Raw genomic sequence first — 17,174 nt, 5'->3', positions numbered from 1 at the left:
GAAGCGTAGAAGATGCACGTAGCACAACTGGGTACTTGTTCAAAATAGGCTCCGGTGTTTTTTCATGGGCATCTAAGAAACAGGATACTGTGGCTCAATCCACAGCTGAGGCTGAGTATGTAGCCGCAGCTACAGCAACTAACCAAGAAATTTGGTTGAGGAAGGTGTTCAACGATCTAAAGCTGGAAGAACAATCACCTACAGTGTTGTATATTGACAACAAGTCTGCAATTGCCATTGAGAAAAATTCTATAATGCACGGGAGAACTAAACACATCAACGTTAAGTATCATGCTATACGTGAGGCTGAGAGGAATCAAGAAATCAAGCTGATACATTGCTCCACTGATGATCAGCTTGCGGACATTCTAACCAAGGCCCTGTCTAAAGCTAAATTTGAGGATTTGCGAGAAAAAATAGGGGTTGGTGGAAAAAGTCATTAGGAGGGAGTGTTAAAATTAATGAATTTTTTATCTGTTCAGTTTAAATTCAAAAGGAAGGAAATCTATCGAGAAGATGTATCACAGTAGGATACGTAAACTTCACGAGACGTGTATGCATGTTTTTCGGATGATTTGAGTTGATTACTTGTAATCGATATCTCTATATATATGCTGAAATAAAAAGATCAAATATCTTCTTCTCTCAAAAAACAGAAAGTGAAACTTCTCTTAGAAAACAGCAAAACAAAGGCAGTTGCAGGTTTTTGCTCTGTTTTGCTGCCCTCTCTCTCTAAGTTTGTTCTGCAGAGCCTACTTCAAAGCTCTTCGGTTTTCGACTAACAGTATATATAAATTTTATTAATGGAAAACAACATGATCAGGGAAATGAGCAGTTATGTATTGCAAAGACCTCCGACAACCCAATACCTCTAATGCGTACGGAGACCAGCAACCCGAAATCTTGCCCGACAAAGCTTTCAACATAGTTCCTGATAAATCCATGAATATAGCCCCGAAGCACGCATCGAGCTCTGTATTGAAGACCGCCCCATCAACATTACATTTCCAAGTGCCTGTAGGAGGGACTCGCCGCGTACCCGATCCTGATGGTGAGAGACATGTGGACAGCTCATCTTTTTCCTGGATGTCTTGTACCTGTTTCCACTTAAATAGGAACTTCCTCATTAATAAATGTGAATTTTGATCGTTAAAATACTTTCCATTCCACAATAATTCATTGCGTTCTAGCCATATTCTCCACAAACAACAAAAAATACCTCCATCTTCTGTTTTGTTTTCTGTCGAGCATGACTTTCTATCCAACATTACAAGTCATTAGCCTGAATTATCTGTATTCGGATACCCAAAAGGACCAACAAGTTTACCGCTTTTTCACATTCAAAAAAAGTATGTTGGGCAGTTTTCTCCATGTTACACCTTGGGCAGCCACTTTCGGCCGCTGTACCCTTTTCCCTCAACTGGGTTTTTAGTGGAAGAGTTTTGTTTGACAGCCTCTGGATGAAATTCTTCAGCTTTAGGGGAATGTTTGCATTCCATATATATCTTCGCACACTAAAAGAACCAGCTACATGATTTGCATGGAAACCTTTCAAGTGTTGGTAGGAGAATTTTACTGTATATTGATCGTTTCTCGATAAGGCCCAGATACACTACTCTTTCCTACTTGTTAGTCCCAGCAGGATGTATAATAAGATCCTAAATAATTCCCTGATCAATTTTGTGTTTTAGTGGTCGTCTTCTAATAGATCACAAACCTACATATCTTGAAACCCATCCACACATGCACTGCAGACGTGGAAATCATGTTTCTTCGGTAGCCATGGATCATTTCAGACCTCCACTTGTTGTCTATTCTATATCATCCATCTCAGCTTCCAACTTAACAAATGTAATACCCCGCCTATCACTGTGGTAAAACGATTAGGAAACTCTATTTATTTAGATCTTTGGCCGCTTTAAACTTAAGTTAATTTACGTTATTTAACATTTTTTTAGATTCGTAATTTTGATCTTTTTTTAATTTATTTTATTATTTTTATTTTATTTTATTTTATTTTAAATATTTCATTTTATTTTATTTTATTTTAAAGGAAAAATTTAGAAAAAAAATCAGAAAATGGCGAAATGGGAGAAAACTAGCTCGCATGAAAAATCTCGCAAGGAAATAGTTTGCTCGCGCGGGAGTTGGGCACTGTGCGCACGCATACGCACACAGTCGCCACATGGTGTGTGCATAGCATGCACATCCAATCCGCACAACGCGTAGGTCACGTTCGCGGGCACAGCATGAGGTTAGGACCTGCATGCGCATCCTGTCGGGCACAGGCATGCCGTCCGCATGTCACTTTGTGCATAAATTGGCATCGCACACTATCCAGGCGCAATCCACATAGCAAGCTTGCACGGACAGGCCCTGTACGCCTGGGGCCTGCACACAGTAGGTTGCGCGAGCAATGCTCAGTACGCCTCAACCCTGCACGTTCGCAGGCTAGCCCCTGCATGCACAGCAACAGGCTTGTGCACCTGCAAGCTAGCCTGCAACGCACCGACCAGGTACTGCCATCTCATGCAGTGCATCGCTGCTGCTTTGGGCGGCACGCTGCTGCTTTGGGCGGCGCACTACTGCCACTAGTGGAGAAAATTTTCCTCCCTTATTTTTTGTACCAAAAATCTTTTTCTTCTCTCTCTTTACCAGATTTTGCCACTTGGCACAAATCCAACGGTTTTGAAATTCTATAAATTGCCCTTCCCCTCTCCTTCCTCTCTGCATTTCCATTTTTTTCATTTTTCAAGATTTAAAGAGAGAGATAGAGAGAGAAAGAGAAATGTACAGTAAAATAGTGGGAGAAGAAGAAAAAGAAAGGAAAACAATGAAGAAGAAAATATTAAAGTTTCGGTAAGAAATCTAGTATTACTTTCGACATCTTAAGGAGTATTTTTAGATAAGCAAATTTAATATGATTATTATTTTATCTGTTTTACATGCCTCTATGTTTAAATGAGTCAAATTATTCTAATTTTCAAGCATGTTATGTGAATTACTGACATTTGATGAATTTGCAGGTAATCAATGTAAAATATAATCCATAATAATAAAAGAAAGAAAAAAAGAAAAGTGGAATGAAGCCTGTGTGGTCCGAAGTATGTCTGTATTGACATGTATATTGTATCAAGTATCTCGTTAGGCTTTTTATCTCTGAGGGGTATCTGTTCCCCTTTCCCTTCGGGGTATATGTCTTTTCCTCTACTATCTGTTCTGGAAAGATGTAAAATGACTGCTCCTAGTGGATGACGGTGTGCCCTCTGATGCTAGTGGTATCGCACTATCTGTAGGGGTCACTCGTGGCTAAGTAATATTGTGACTATAAATATCTATTAGGACCACTATGATTGGTACAGGCATGGTTATAGATCGTACCATGATTTGGCCAACTGAAAGTGGGGTTGAACAAATTGTCATATCTACATCTGATCTGGTCATTCCACTTGGGTAGTCGAAAATCTGTATCTGCCCTCAAATATGAAAGTTTGTAACGATTTCGCAAAAAATGACACGAAATATCTGTGCATTTCATGATTTATTTGATTTTCTGTGCTAACGTACTATTTTGATATTTAAATAAATGATTTCATTTTATAATGATGAGTTAGGTCAATAAGGAAGCTAGATGATGAGATAAAATAATAAACTTTTGAAATCTTATGATGTTAATTTAATACTATTTTCCTTACTGAGTATATGGAACTCACTTTTTCCATCCCCCCTAGATGAAGAAGAAAATGAGGAACTGCAAGCAGACCTACCCTTGGAAGTTTATGAGAATCTCGTGGATCCACAACTCTGAGTGCATGACTGTTCTCGCACTCTGATGAATTCCAGTAGCATAGTGAAAAAAGTGGTCCTTGTGTTTTGTATTTTGTTGCCACTTCTACCTCAGTGATGTATGTATTTGGAACATTATATATATTTATAAGAGATTTGTTAAAGTTTGATTCTACTGAATAAATATTATCATGCATTCGTTATTCTAAATCTGTATCTGACACCCATTTATCTTAATTGGCACCTAAGATATCACGGCAAATCTGTCGAAAAATGATTCAAAATTATAGTTAAATATATTTTACTTAGTTGGGTAAGTTGTTATCAATTTTTTCCTATTTGTTAGGCATGTAACTGTTAATTGTGTAGTAGACATAGTGGTAGATGTTATGAACTAATTTTCAAAGCACACCAGGTTCACTACTTACCAGGTTTTTGATAAAAGTTCTATGAGAAAGCTTCCATGGCAAAAAATGGGAGTAGCATGAATATGTCACAACCCCTCATTCCCATCTTCAAAGGAGACTCTTATGAGTTTTGAAGCATCAAGATGATGATGTTGTTAAAGTCTACAAATCTTTGGGACCTTGTGGAAAGTGGGTATGCTAACCCAAATGAGGAGAATAGGTTAAGGGAAAATAAGAAGAAGGACACAAAGGTATTGTTCTTCATCCAGCAAGCTATTCATGATACAACTTTTTCAAGGATTTCAACTACAGCTACTGCAAAGGAAGCATGGGAGACACTAAAAAAGGAATTTCAAGGCTCAATAAAGGTAATTACGATTAAACTTCAATCTTTACGCCATACTTTTGAAACTTTATTTATGAAAAGTAATGAGATTGTGCAAGAGTTTATATCAAGAGTAATAAAAATTGTGAGTTAAATGAGATTCTATGGGGAGAAACTTAATGATCAAACTGTTGTTGAAAACGTTTTACTCCTAAATTTCATCATGTACTTGCTGCCATTAAAGAATTAAAGGATTTTTCTGTTTTTTCATTTGATGAACTAATTGGTTCTTTACAAACACATGAGGCAATATTGAGCATATCATTTAAACTAGATCATTGAGGAAAAGGTATTTCGAGTTAAAAATACACAACTTCATATGATAATGACTCAAGAAAAGCAGTCAATAGAGGTGGATATCGCAGTCGAGTTCGTGATAGAGGAAAAAGTAATAGTAGAAATGGGCAAGTTGATCGTGGGCAATCTTTAAACCAAAAAGGATAAAATAAAAGCAATATTAAGCGCCACTACTGCAAGAAGTTTGGGCATATGAAGGCTGAATGTTGGAAACGAGAAAAACAAGCAAGTTATGCTGCAGAAGACAAAGAAGAAGAGGTATTGTTCATGGCATATAAAGATAAACATGTTGATTCAACTACAAATAAAATCTTGTATCTGGACAGCAGTTGTTCAAGTCATATGACAGGTCTAAAATCAGTATTTAAAGAGCTTGATGAGTCTCAAAAGATAAAAGTAAGGCTTAGAGACAATAAGTCACTTCAAGCTAAAGGTAAAGGTACAGTTGTTGTCACTATTTCCACTAATAATGTTAAGCTTCTCCATGGTGTATTTTATGTTCCTAATCTATCTCATAACTTATTGAGTGTTGAAAAACTAATTGGCAATGGGTATTCAGTATTATTTGATTATTCTTCTTGTACTATTATGGACCAAAATTGTGACAGCTTATAGTTAATGTTGAAATGAAAGCAAACAAAATGTTTCCTTTAGCCATCTCTACCATAGAAGATCATGCTCTTATTGCCAATAGTTCAGAAAATGAGTCGATGTTGTAGCATTTACGATATGGGCATTTGAATGTTAATGAGCTAAAATTGTTAAGTATAAAAGAAATGGTTAGTGGGCTGCCTAAAATTGATTCTATAAAAGTATGTGAAGGGTGTATTTATGGGAAATAAAGTAGAAAGTTATTTCCTATCGGAAAATCCTTGAGAGCTAAGTGTTGTTTTGATTTAGTGCATGTTGATTTGTGTGGGCCTATGAAAATAGAATCTCTTGGTGATAGTAAATATTTTCTGCTATTTATTAATGATTTTAGCCACATGAGTTGGGTATACTTCTTGAAATTCAAATCAGAAACTTTTGAACATTTTCGGAGGTTCAAAGCACTTCTTGGGAAGCGAAATGGTGGATGTATAAAGGTTCTTCACACGGATAGGGATGGTGAATTTTTATCTAATGAAGTCAGTGTGAAGAAAATGGTATTCATAGGACCATATGTGCATAGCAAAATGGCATGGCTGAACGGAAAAATCACACAGTGGTAGAAATAGCAAGAACCTTTTTAAGCAAAGGGATTGCCAAATGAATTTTGGGCAGAAGTAGTCACAATGATAGTTTATTTGCTGAATATTTCACCAACAAAATCTATCCATGCGTATGAAGCTTGGACAGGTACAAGACCTCCAGTAAGCCACTTAAGAATTTTTTGTTGCATTTCCTATGCTTTAATTGATTCATAAAGTCGAAAAAAACTGGATAGCAAGTCAGAAAAATGTGTTTTTGTCGGTTATTCATTACAATACAAAGCATATAGGTTATATAACCCTATGAGTGGCAAAGTGATTATAAGCAGGAATGTGATGTTTGATGAAAATTCAAGCTGGAATTGGGATAAAAAAGAAGTAGATTCTACAGCTATATTTCCATATGAAACTGAGATTTATTCAAACATAGAAGCAGATGCAATTCTTACAACTACAACTCCATCAACACCACAAACTGGCAGCTCCACCTCTTCATCTTTAAGTGGAAGAGAATCATCATTCTCAAGCACTTCTTCTGATGAGACTCCACCAAGAAAGTTTAGATCCCTTCAAGAAATATATGATTCCACATATTCATTATTTATAGTTGAACCAACCAGTTTTGAAGAAGCAATAAAAGAGAAAGAGTGGTGTCAAGCAATGAAGGAAGAACTTGCAGCAATAGAAAAAAATGAAACTTGGGAGTTAGTTGACTTGCCAAATGGAAAACATACTATTGGTCGTAAATGGGTGTTTAAGACAAAATATCATTCTGAGGGGAGTATTCAAAAACATAAGGCAAGACTTGTGGCAAAAGAATATTCACAAAAGCAAGGCGTAGACTTTGAAGATACATTTTCTCCAATTGCTCAATTTGAAACTATAAAAATTTCTTAGCCTTGGCTGCTCAGTTTAATTGGTTACTTTATCAATTTGATATTAAATCTGCCTTTTTGAATGATGAATTAGAAGAAGTTTATGTCACACAGCCTGAAGGCTTTGTAATCAATGGCAAGGAGAAAAATGTGTATAAGTTAAAAAAGGCTCTCTATGGGTTAAAGCAGGCCCCTCGAGCTTGGTACACCAAAATCAACTCTTATTTTCAGCAAAATGGTTTTGAAAGGTTTCTCTACTTGGAAAAGAAAGGTACTAGTGAATTTATTGTTGTGTGCTTTTATGTTGATGATATAATTTATATAGAGTCTAGTAAATCTCTCATTACTGAATTTAAAGATTGTATGATGAGAAAGTTCGAAATGATAGACTTGGGATTATTGCTTTATTTCCTTGGGTTAGAAGTGCATCAAAGTAAAAGTGGAATTTTTATTTCACAAAAGAAGTTTACAATCAACCTTATAAAAAAATTTAGCATGATTGACTGTAAAGTGGCTTCCACTTCCATGAATATGAATGAGAAGCTGCAACTTGAAGATGGAACTGAAAAAGGGGATGTTGGTCATTATAGAAGTCTAATATGACGATTAATTTATCTAACTCACACTAGGCCAGATATAGTATTTTCTATTGGTGTTATTTTCAGGTTTATGTACTCCCCGACAAAGTATCATTATGGAGCAACGAAAAGAATTCTACGATATATTGCTGGAACAACTGAGCATAGGATTTCGTATTCTAAGAATTCAAAATACGAGTTATCTGGGTACACAGATAGTGACTGGGGAGGCTACTTAGATGACAGAAAAAAACACATCAGGTAATATGTTTTCTCTGGCAGAAGAAACAGACAACTATAGCTCTTTCCTCTGCAGAGGCAGAATATGTGGCTGCTACTTCTACCACATGTCAAGTGATTTGGTTGAAGTGAATACTTGCAGATTTTGGTCAAGAACAGAAGAGTGCAATAGAAATTTTTTGTGATAATAGTGCTTGAATCACAATATGGCCAAGAACCCAGTTTTCCATGGAAGAACAAAACACATAAATTTGCATCATCACTTCATCCGTGATTTGGTCACAAGTGGGGCAATCACTCTAAAATTTCACAACACAAATGAGTAAGTGGCTGATATATTTACCAAGGCACTTTCTTATGAGAAATATGTTTATTTTAAATATAAGCTTAGTGTATGTAATTTTGAATCAAGGGGAGAATGTTGAAGAATTATTTAAAATTACAGTTAAATATATTTTACTTAGTTGGGTAAGTTGTGATCAGTTTTTTCCAATTTGTTAGGCATGTAACTTTTAGTTGTGTGGTCAGCATAGTGATAGAAGTTATGAACTGATTTTCAGTACAACGGTTTCTTTGTAAGCCTATAAATAAGTATTATCTCTTTGTTGATAGATATGCAGAAAAATTCCTTCAGTATTCTGAAAAATCGTCTCTGTTATTTTTTCTTGTTTTGCTGGTTTATTCTTATTTTCCAACAAAATCCTTAGCAGCCAAGTAAAACTTGGGATGGAGCCCAACCTAGCAGTTAAGAAGTTCCATCTTGAAAAGTATCTTGCTTTGTAAGTTCTAGCAATTAAGGAGCCCGGGTTTCTAAGGATATGCCAACAATACTTGTCAAACATGGCTAGATCAAATTCCTATAGGTGGCGGAACACCAAACCACCTTCTTCCTTGCTACGGCACATAAAATCCCATGAAAGCTACAACATATTTTTATATTTGTTCCTCTTCTTTCCCCACCAGAAACTATTCATCATACGTTGTAGTTCCTCACACAAGAGGGAAGCAAGGTGGAAGACGCTTATATTGAATGTTGGGAGAGCTTGTGCCACTGCTTTTAACAAAACCTCCTTTCTGGCTTTAGATAGAAATCTAGTGTTCAAGGATTTCAACCTTTTACAGAGCATTTCTTTCATATAAGCGAAAATAGCCCGTTTGCTATGACTGACTATGAAAGGTAAACACAGATACGGGTTGTGATTGATGTTGTGTGTACCCCCATGATATTCTTCAAGCCAACTTGCAGGTCCGGCAGAGTGCTCGCACTGAAAAAAATACCTGATTTTTGGTAATTAGTTGCATGACCAAAGGCTATCTCATACTAGTGTAAAAGCTATTTAACATGGAAGCATTGCTCAGCATTAGCTTTGAAGAAAAAAAATGAGTCATCAGAAAATAGCAAATAAGAAATGTTATGACTCTGAGGGCTTACCCGGAACCCCATATATCTTTCTTACTTCTTCTGCATTCTTGAACAAGGCTGATAAACCCTTTGCACACAGTATTAATAGGTAGGGCGACAATAGGTCTCCTTATCCAAGGCCACGTTGTGGAATGATCGAGCTAATTTTCCTTTCGTTGACATTCACCATGTACTTGACAGAAGACACACAGGCCATCATCAAGTGCACCCATCTGCTATCGAAGCCTAGTTTGATGAGAATCTATTCCAGAACTTCCCAACAGACCTGGTAGTATGCTTTACTTATGTCGACCTTCACTACCATATTGCCCCACTTCTTTTTACCTGCCATTTTCATCTTATGTATAATCTTGAAAGCAATCAATACATTGTTTATCGTTAACTAGCCAAGCACAAACGCAAATTGGATCTCGGCGATAATGCCTGACAGGATTTCCCGCAGTCAGTTGGCCAGTAGTTTTGAGAATATCTTGTATAATACATTGCATAAGGATATGGGTCTCAAGTCCTTAAGAGTCTTAATGGGTGTTGGAATATTCACATGTTAATAGAATGGGAGAGTGATCTAACACAAGTGCACAAAGGTTTTCCAGGTGAGCTTGCAAGTATTGAGCCGACCAGAGTTCGTTCACAACACATCTGTCTGATATTTTCTTTATAGCATTTGTGCCATTCTCGCTGGACCACGTGAAGCCATAACCAGACAATGGCCGGTCAGATGACATGATTGTTGGAGGAGAGAAGTTATAAGCACTACTAATTTGTTAATAGTGCAGTAAATATTTGAAATAATTAAGAAAAACCAAGAAATCATTCTTAGAGTAATTTTGTCAAATAGATAGAGACCAAAAGGAGTGCTAAAATTGCAAGACAGAGTCTATATTTTCATGAACCAGAGCATGCCTATAAATAGGCTTACAAAGCTAGAAACAGAAAGTAAAAAATCACGCCACAATTGACATCGTGCAGTAACCACAATCCAAAAATTTAAGTAATAAAAAAAAAAACTAAGACTTAGTCAAATAATAATAAAACTGAAACAAATCAATTTTAATCAATTTACTCAACACTCTCCCTTAATTCAAACTTGCAAACTCCAAGCTGATTCTTGAACTAGATGTGTTTGTCACGTGGCAAAAATATTTTAAAAATATCAGCTATCTATTCATTTGTATTGCACTACAGTAATTTAATTGACCCATTTGCCACAAGATCACGGATGAAGTGAATTCGAATATCAACATGCTTCCTTCTCCCATGATAAACTAGATTCTTAGACATAGCAATTACTACTTTGTTGTCACAATAAATAGTAGTTGCTCCATTTTGCTCTTGACAGAGATCTGCCAAAATTCTTCTTAACCATATTTGCTTGATAAGTTGATGTTGCTGCAGCTATATATTCTGCTTCTATGAAGACAAAGCTGTTGTAGCTTGTCTTTGAGCTCCATGTGATAGAAACTTATCCAAGATTGAATATGTAACTTGAAGTGTTTTTTCCATCCTCCAAGCAACTAACCCAAACACTATCACTGAACTTAACCAGCCTAAAATCTGATACTTTTTCATACCACAGCCCATAATCAAGTGTTCCAGCTACATAACGTAATACTCATTTAGCTGCCCCTATATGGTTGTGCATAAACCTGGAAATTACTCCAATTGAAAAGGCTATATCTGGCCTTGAATGAGTCAAATAAATTAAGCCACCAACCAAACTTCTGAAGTGACTTGCATTAGCTTGTTCAGTTTCATCATTAACCTACAACTCATTCAAATTCATTGGTGTTGCTATAAATTTACAATTAAGCATGCTGAATATTTGAAGTAAGTCAGTTGCATATTTTCTTTGTGACACAAAAATTTTATCTTAAACTTGCTTCACGCCTAGTCCAAGAAAATAATTCAGCAAACCCAAATATGACATCTCAAATTTCCTTTTCATGCACAACTTGGAACTCATTAATAAGAGAATATGATGAACCCATATATATCATGTCATCAACATAAAGGTAAACAATGAGAAAATCATTTTTACCTTATTTTAAAGTAAATAGTGGGTTCATTTTTACTTTTCTTAAAGCCATTCTCTAAAAAATATGAGTCAATTTTGCTATACCATGCCCCCGGAGCCTGTTTTAAGTCCTAAAGAGACTTCTTTAACTTGTACACTTGCTCTTCTTTCCCACGAACTACAAAACCTTCAAGTTGAAAGAAATACAATTCCTCATCAAGCTCTCCATTTAAGAATGTTGACTTGATATTGAATTGGTAAATATGCAAATTGAGCAGCCAAGGCTATTAAAATTCTCATTGTCTCAAACCGAGCAACCGAAGAAAATGTGTCATCATAATCCACACCTTGCCATTGCACATAGCCTTTCACCACAAGTTATGCCTTGTGTTTTTGTATGCTGCCATCTGCTTGATATTTTGTTCTAAAGGCTCCGTTGAACTCTAATGGCTTTCTTGTCTTTAGGAAGATCCACCAATTCTCGAGTATTATTCTGCTGGATTGCTGCTAATTCCTCTTTCATTGTATTTTGGCATTCTTTCTTTTTTTTTCTGCTTCTTCAAAGGTCGTTGGATCAGCAACAAATAAGGCTTGTGTGCACTTATAAAGTTCAGCCAATGACTTGAATTTTCTTGGAGGAGTATCATCACCAGATGAACTTTTACTGTTGGGAACTTAAAAAGGTGGGGCTTGATGGAGTTGAAGAAGGTGAACTAGAAGTATTTAAAGGAGTTGGTGTAGCTTCATTTTCAAGTGGAACTTCAAAATGAATACCATCTTATTTCTTTTCCCACGTCCAGTTGCATCTTCATCAAATTCAACATTCCTGCTAATAATCACCTTGCCACTCAAAGGGTTATAGAGCCTATATGCTTTAGTTGAGAGCAATAACCAAGAAATATATATTTCACAGATTTTTCATCAAGTTTCTTACAATTTTGTGAATCTATCAATGAATAGGCAATACAACCAAAGATTTTTAAGTAACTTACCCACGGTCTCCTACCACTCTAAGCTTCATATGGTGTTTGGTTGAGAACAGCCCTTGTCGGAGATAAATTTAATAGATAGATTGTAACTGTAACACTTTTAGCCCAAAATTGATTAAGTAGCCCATTCACTTTTAATAAGCTTCTTGTCATTTCAATAACCGTTTGGTTTTTATGTTCAGCCACTCTGTTTTGCTCTAGGGTATATGGTGTTGTCAACTCTCTATACAACCCTTGTTCTTCACAAAATTGATTGATAACTTATGCAACTCTCAATAGAAATTATTGCACTGATTCCCTGGTTTTCATTTGTAACGTCTCAAAGTCACGACGGAGAGATTGAAGTTTTACTATGATTTCCTTTGAGGAGCCTTGTTACGTTGTCTGTAAAGTTGTCTGTGCTTCTTTAGCTGTATTTGCTGCTGCAATTTTAGAAAAAATGGATTCATGCACTGCTTGTTAGACGAAAAATAATGTTTTGGAATCCTTTTTTTATTTTCTCTTAACCTGGCTTCTTCATCTTAATCAGGATACCCATTCTCAACAAAGTCCCATAAATCTTGAGACTTAAATAATGTCTTAATTTTGATGCTCCAAAATTCATAGTTTTCACCATAGAAGACAAGAATTACTGGTTGAGAAATACTCACGACATTGCCACTTATCATCATGAGATGTATGCCCAGTTACGACTGAACCTTGCTCTGATACCACAATTGTGGTATCAGAGCAAGGTTCAGTCGTAACTGGGCATATATCTCATGATGATATAGATTTCACTCACCTTCTTCCTCATATGCTATAGATAGTGTGGCCATAGTCGATTCATCCAGAGTGAAAGCATAGCGGCAGCAACCACTGAGGTTAAGAGAAACGTGCCAGAAGGCAGATTTTGTGGGAACATGCCAAAAGGCAAACGTGCTAGAAATAAACTTCCAAGTTAGTACTATTTTTATTATTAATTACAACTATATGTATTATTTTTACTTTATTTCCTTTTTTGAGGACGACATATCTGAAATGGCATTTCAATCCAACTTGTAATGTCCATCAGAACTTTGCAAACTTTAATGTTTGATAGTAGTGCTACGGTGATTGGGATATCTTCATATCCCTCAAAAATTCATATCTTCATGGAATATGGAAATCTTTGCAATCAATTATAATGATTTTGGAAAATTCAAAATTGAAAATGTGATTCTTAAAATAATCTTACTTATTTGCAGATATATTGCGAGCTTCTTGAGAGAAAACTTTTTAACTTATTGAAAATAAATTCTGAAGTATATAACTTTGCTCACTCCACACGATATAATTAAGATAAAGTTGATTTTGATCATATATCATGAAATATATCCTTTTAAATTATAATAAATTCAAGAAATAATAATTTTTAAGTATTAAAAAATTAATCTATTTATTTGATAACTAAATTTAGAAATAAATAAATAAATAATAAAAACATTAGCAGCAACTTTTTTAAAAAATATATAATTTAAGGTGAATATTAATTTGCCGACTTAAAGAACTGGATTGAACTAGCCAATTCGATCCAATCTTTAATTTAAAAATTTTAGTATGTTCTAATTATAATTCGATCTGATTAAATCCAAATCAGTTAATATTTTTAATATAAAAATTTAAAATATTAAATAATAAATACTATATATATGTGTATTGTATACGTTATATAAATAAAATATTTAAGATATATCAAAACATATTTTTTAATATCAAAAATTAAAATATCAAAAATATATAAATAGTATATTTAAAAAATTAAATTTTTTAGATTAGTTTTAATTTTAATCAGGACATTATAAAAGGATGAAAACATAATTTGCCTATAAATTTTTTTACCACTCATTATTACAAACCTAAATGACTAATTATTTTATATAAAACAAAAATAAAAACATATATTGAATTGTTATAATGAAAAATTATGAGTAAAAAAATTATAAATATATTTTAATAAAATAACTAAAACCTACATTTAAACCAATTGTAATAATTTTGTTACTTCCATTTTTTATTTATCTTCTACTATTTTATATAAAAAAAATTTCTTTGGAAACTAAACGAGCTATAACCAGAACGAATTAATATAATAGTAATTAACAATCAAATTATGACAAATATCTACTAAACTAATCACCCTAAAAGTTTACATAGCCTCAACTTCAGCAATTAATGTAACCAACAACATTCTTCTTTCATTTGAGCAACATATATATACAGAGGTTGATGGTTCATTGTATATAAAATTGTTCTCTAATAGTTTATGTTGTAGAGGTCATTTAGCATGTGAATGATTAATAGTAAGCATTCACTTGAAGAAAAAATAAAAGAGAATAACAAAAACTTTAAGTAAAAGTCAACTTGAATACTTAAGAAGTTAAAAAAGATGTAGGTTTGAAACTTTCGCAAACTATAGCCTCTAAAAAACCAATTTTAAGTATAATATCAATCAATAATGATGTAGTCATCAATCTCATTGTCATTGTCGTCGTCATCGTTGTTGTCGTCGTCCTCATTTTGAGGATTGGTGGAAGAAGGATGCTTTAGGAGAATAGCTCCAAGACTAATCTCGAGGGGATCAATATGGTGATTAGGGAGATTATAGAGGAGCACATCATCTTCTTAGATTCTTCAAGTAAAATTTTAGATCCTTTATATTTCAAAAGATCATGAAATCTTCTCTGAAGTACTTCAATGGCTGAAGGATAATGGTATTTCACTAGGTTTCTCTTCTTTTTAGGTATTGGTTTTTCCCAGAACGATTTTTCTCCTATTTTTTCATCTAAAGAACCCTAACTCAATATTTCATCATCTCCACATATATACATATGCATAGCCTACTCTTTTGATAATGATAATTAATGAAGTAATTAATTGTAATCATCATTGTAATAATAGGGACCGAAAAAATTAGGAGCAAAATGCTAATTAAAAAAGTGAGCAAATTTAACTAACAAGAAATTAAGGAAAATGCAAAATTTATATAACCTATTTACAGTAATTGAGATATAAAAAAAGTAATTATAAGATACTATGAAAATGAAAATAGTTTGACAAACTCAATAAATATGATTGATGCACTTCACATTATGTTTATTTCAAATTTTAGAATAATCTATACTTTTAGAATACTTAATGATAACCCCCAATTTTTGTTATAAAATCAAAGACCTACTCTAATTTCTCATTGATGTTCAATCTTAGTCCCAGATACATCCATTAATGTTGTCAATACACAAGAGAAAAATGCAACTAAGGTCTAAGGGAACGCCTGTGATGTTTCACTCTTTCATGTTCATGTTTAGTTTAGACTATACATGATTTTTGGTGTATTTTTCCCTCTTAGCTATTTGTTGTATTTTTTATAAACTTCTCTAGTTTTTGGTGTATCATTTAAATATTTGGGATTTGTTTGTGGTGTTTGTATAATAATTTTATTTAATAAAGATTTTACCTTTAAAAACTTCAGACAGATCTTTTTTTTCCATAAAAGTAAATGAAATGAGTAAAATGATATTTTGATAATACTTTGTATTAGTAGGAGTAATTACAATATTAGTTATATGCAAAGTTTGGAAATAAAGACGTTTGATTTTATTACTATGAGATATATTATTATATTTAATAATTAGAACACTAATTTTATAAAATTATCACGTTATGTCTCACTAACTTCATCATCATCCATCATTATTGTCGTTAACCTTGTGACATTTTTATCTACCTCATGCTACCAGAAACTTTATCATGTTATCAAGATGTTAAAAACTTCATGAAGCCTCCAACTACATTGTGGGAATTCTTATCTTATAGTAGTTAGATATAAATACTAAGAAATAATGAATTGAGCATATATTTTTCATTCCAAATTTCTTTTAGTTAATATAGTATAAGAGTCTATCATGCCTCAACCAACTATTTATTGCTTAGATTCTTAAAGGATAAATTGCAAGGAGGTCTTCGAGTTTTGAGCCTAATTACAAATGGTTTGAAAATTACAATAAGTTATAATGATTTGGACAAATATTGTAACTCAATCTAGTAGACTAATTACAAATGCTAAAATCATTGTTAAAATACATAGCAGTGTTTTTCTTAATATACATTACAAAAAATTCTTTAAAGGATCAAAGAAAAAATATTAAAGAAAATAAAAGAATATTCACTAAAACTAGAAACAAAGTTTGGTAAGTCAAACTTATCTAACTGCAATTCTCAAAGCTCTCTATTAAATTTTGACCAAAACAAAAATTCGAGTATTTTATTTTTTAGATGAGCTTTTCATGTCTCATTTTGAGGAAAAAGTTATTTGTATTTTAATACCTCATTAGAATAAGTTGTTATACTTGTTCAAAATACAAAAATTAGGTTATAAGTTTTCAAATTTACGTAGTTAGGTGCAGTTAGGCCCAAAAACCCGAAAATTCTACTATAATTTATCTATTCTCAAACCTCTTCAATTATCAATATTTTTTCAGCAGTGTCTTCCACAAACATTCCAACTCAAACTATTACATACCATGTTTTTCCCTACGGAAACTCAAGTATATAAACTATTTATTTAATCATCAAAATGTACATGACTATTTTGAAAGCCTATAAATCTATCCAATCCACTTAAAACTAAATCTTCTTGGATTCTTCTTTATTACATTTCTTCGGCCCTAATTTTATAACTAAGCATCGAAAGTATAAATGTTGATAGCATGACTTTTTTTCCGTTGCTCTTTAAAAATATAACTTCTTAATAATAAGATTAAAGTTATCTGTACAACTTTGCTATGTATTATAAAAATTATTTGACTCTAAATTGTTACTATTACTAGAAATGAATACTAGTCTAGTGCTAAATGTTTCAACGCCTTAAAGAAAGAAATTAGGTGCTATTTTTACTAAAAAATAGTGTTCTTAGAAATGATGTTGTCTTTTTCATATAGTAACAAGAGAAACCATACTGCAGATATATATA

Source organism: Carica papaya, chromosome 2 (assembly GCF_054855325.1).
Source record: "Carica papaya isolate Zhongbai chromosome 2, ASM5485532v1, whole genome shotgun sequence".
Lineage (NCBI taxonomy): Eukaryota > Viridiplantae > Streptophyta > Magnoliopsida > Brassicales > Caricaceae > Carica > Carica papaya.
The sequence above is the reverse complement of the archived record's forward strand: the minus strand, read 5'-3'. Positions refer to the sequence as shown.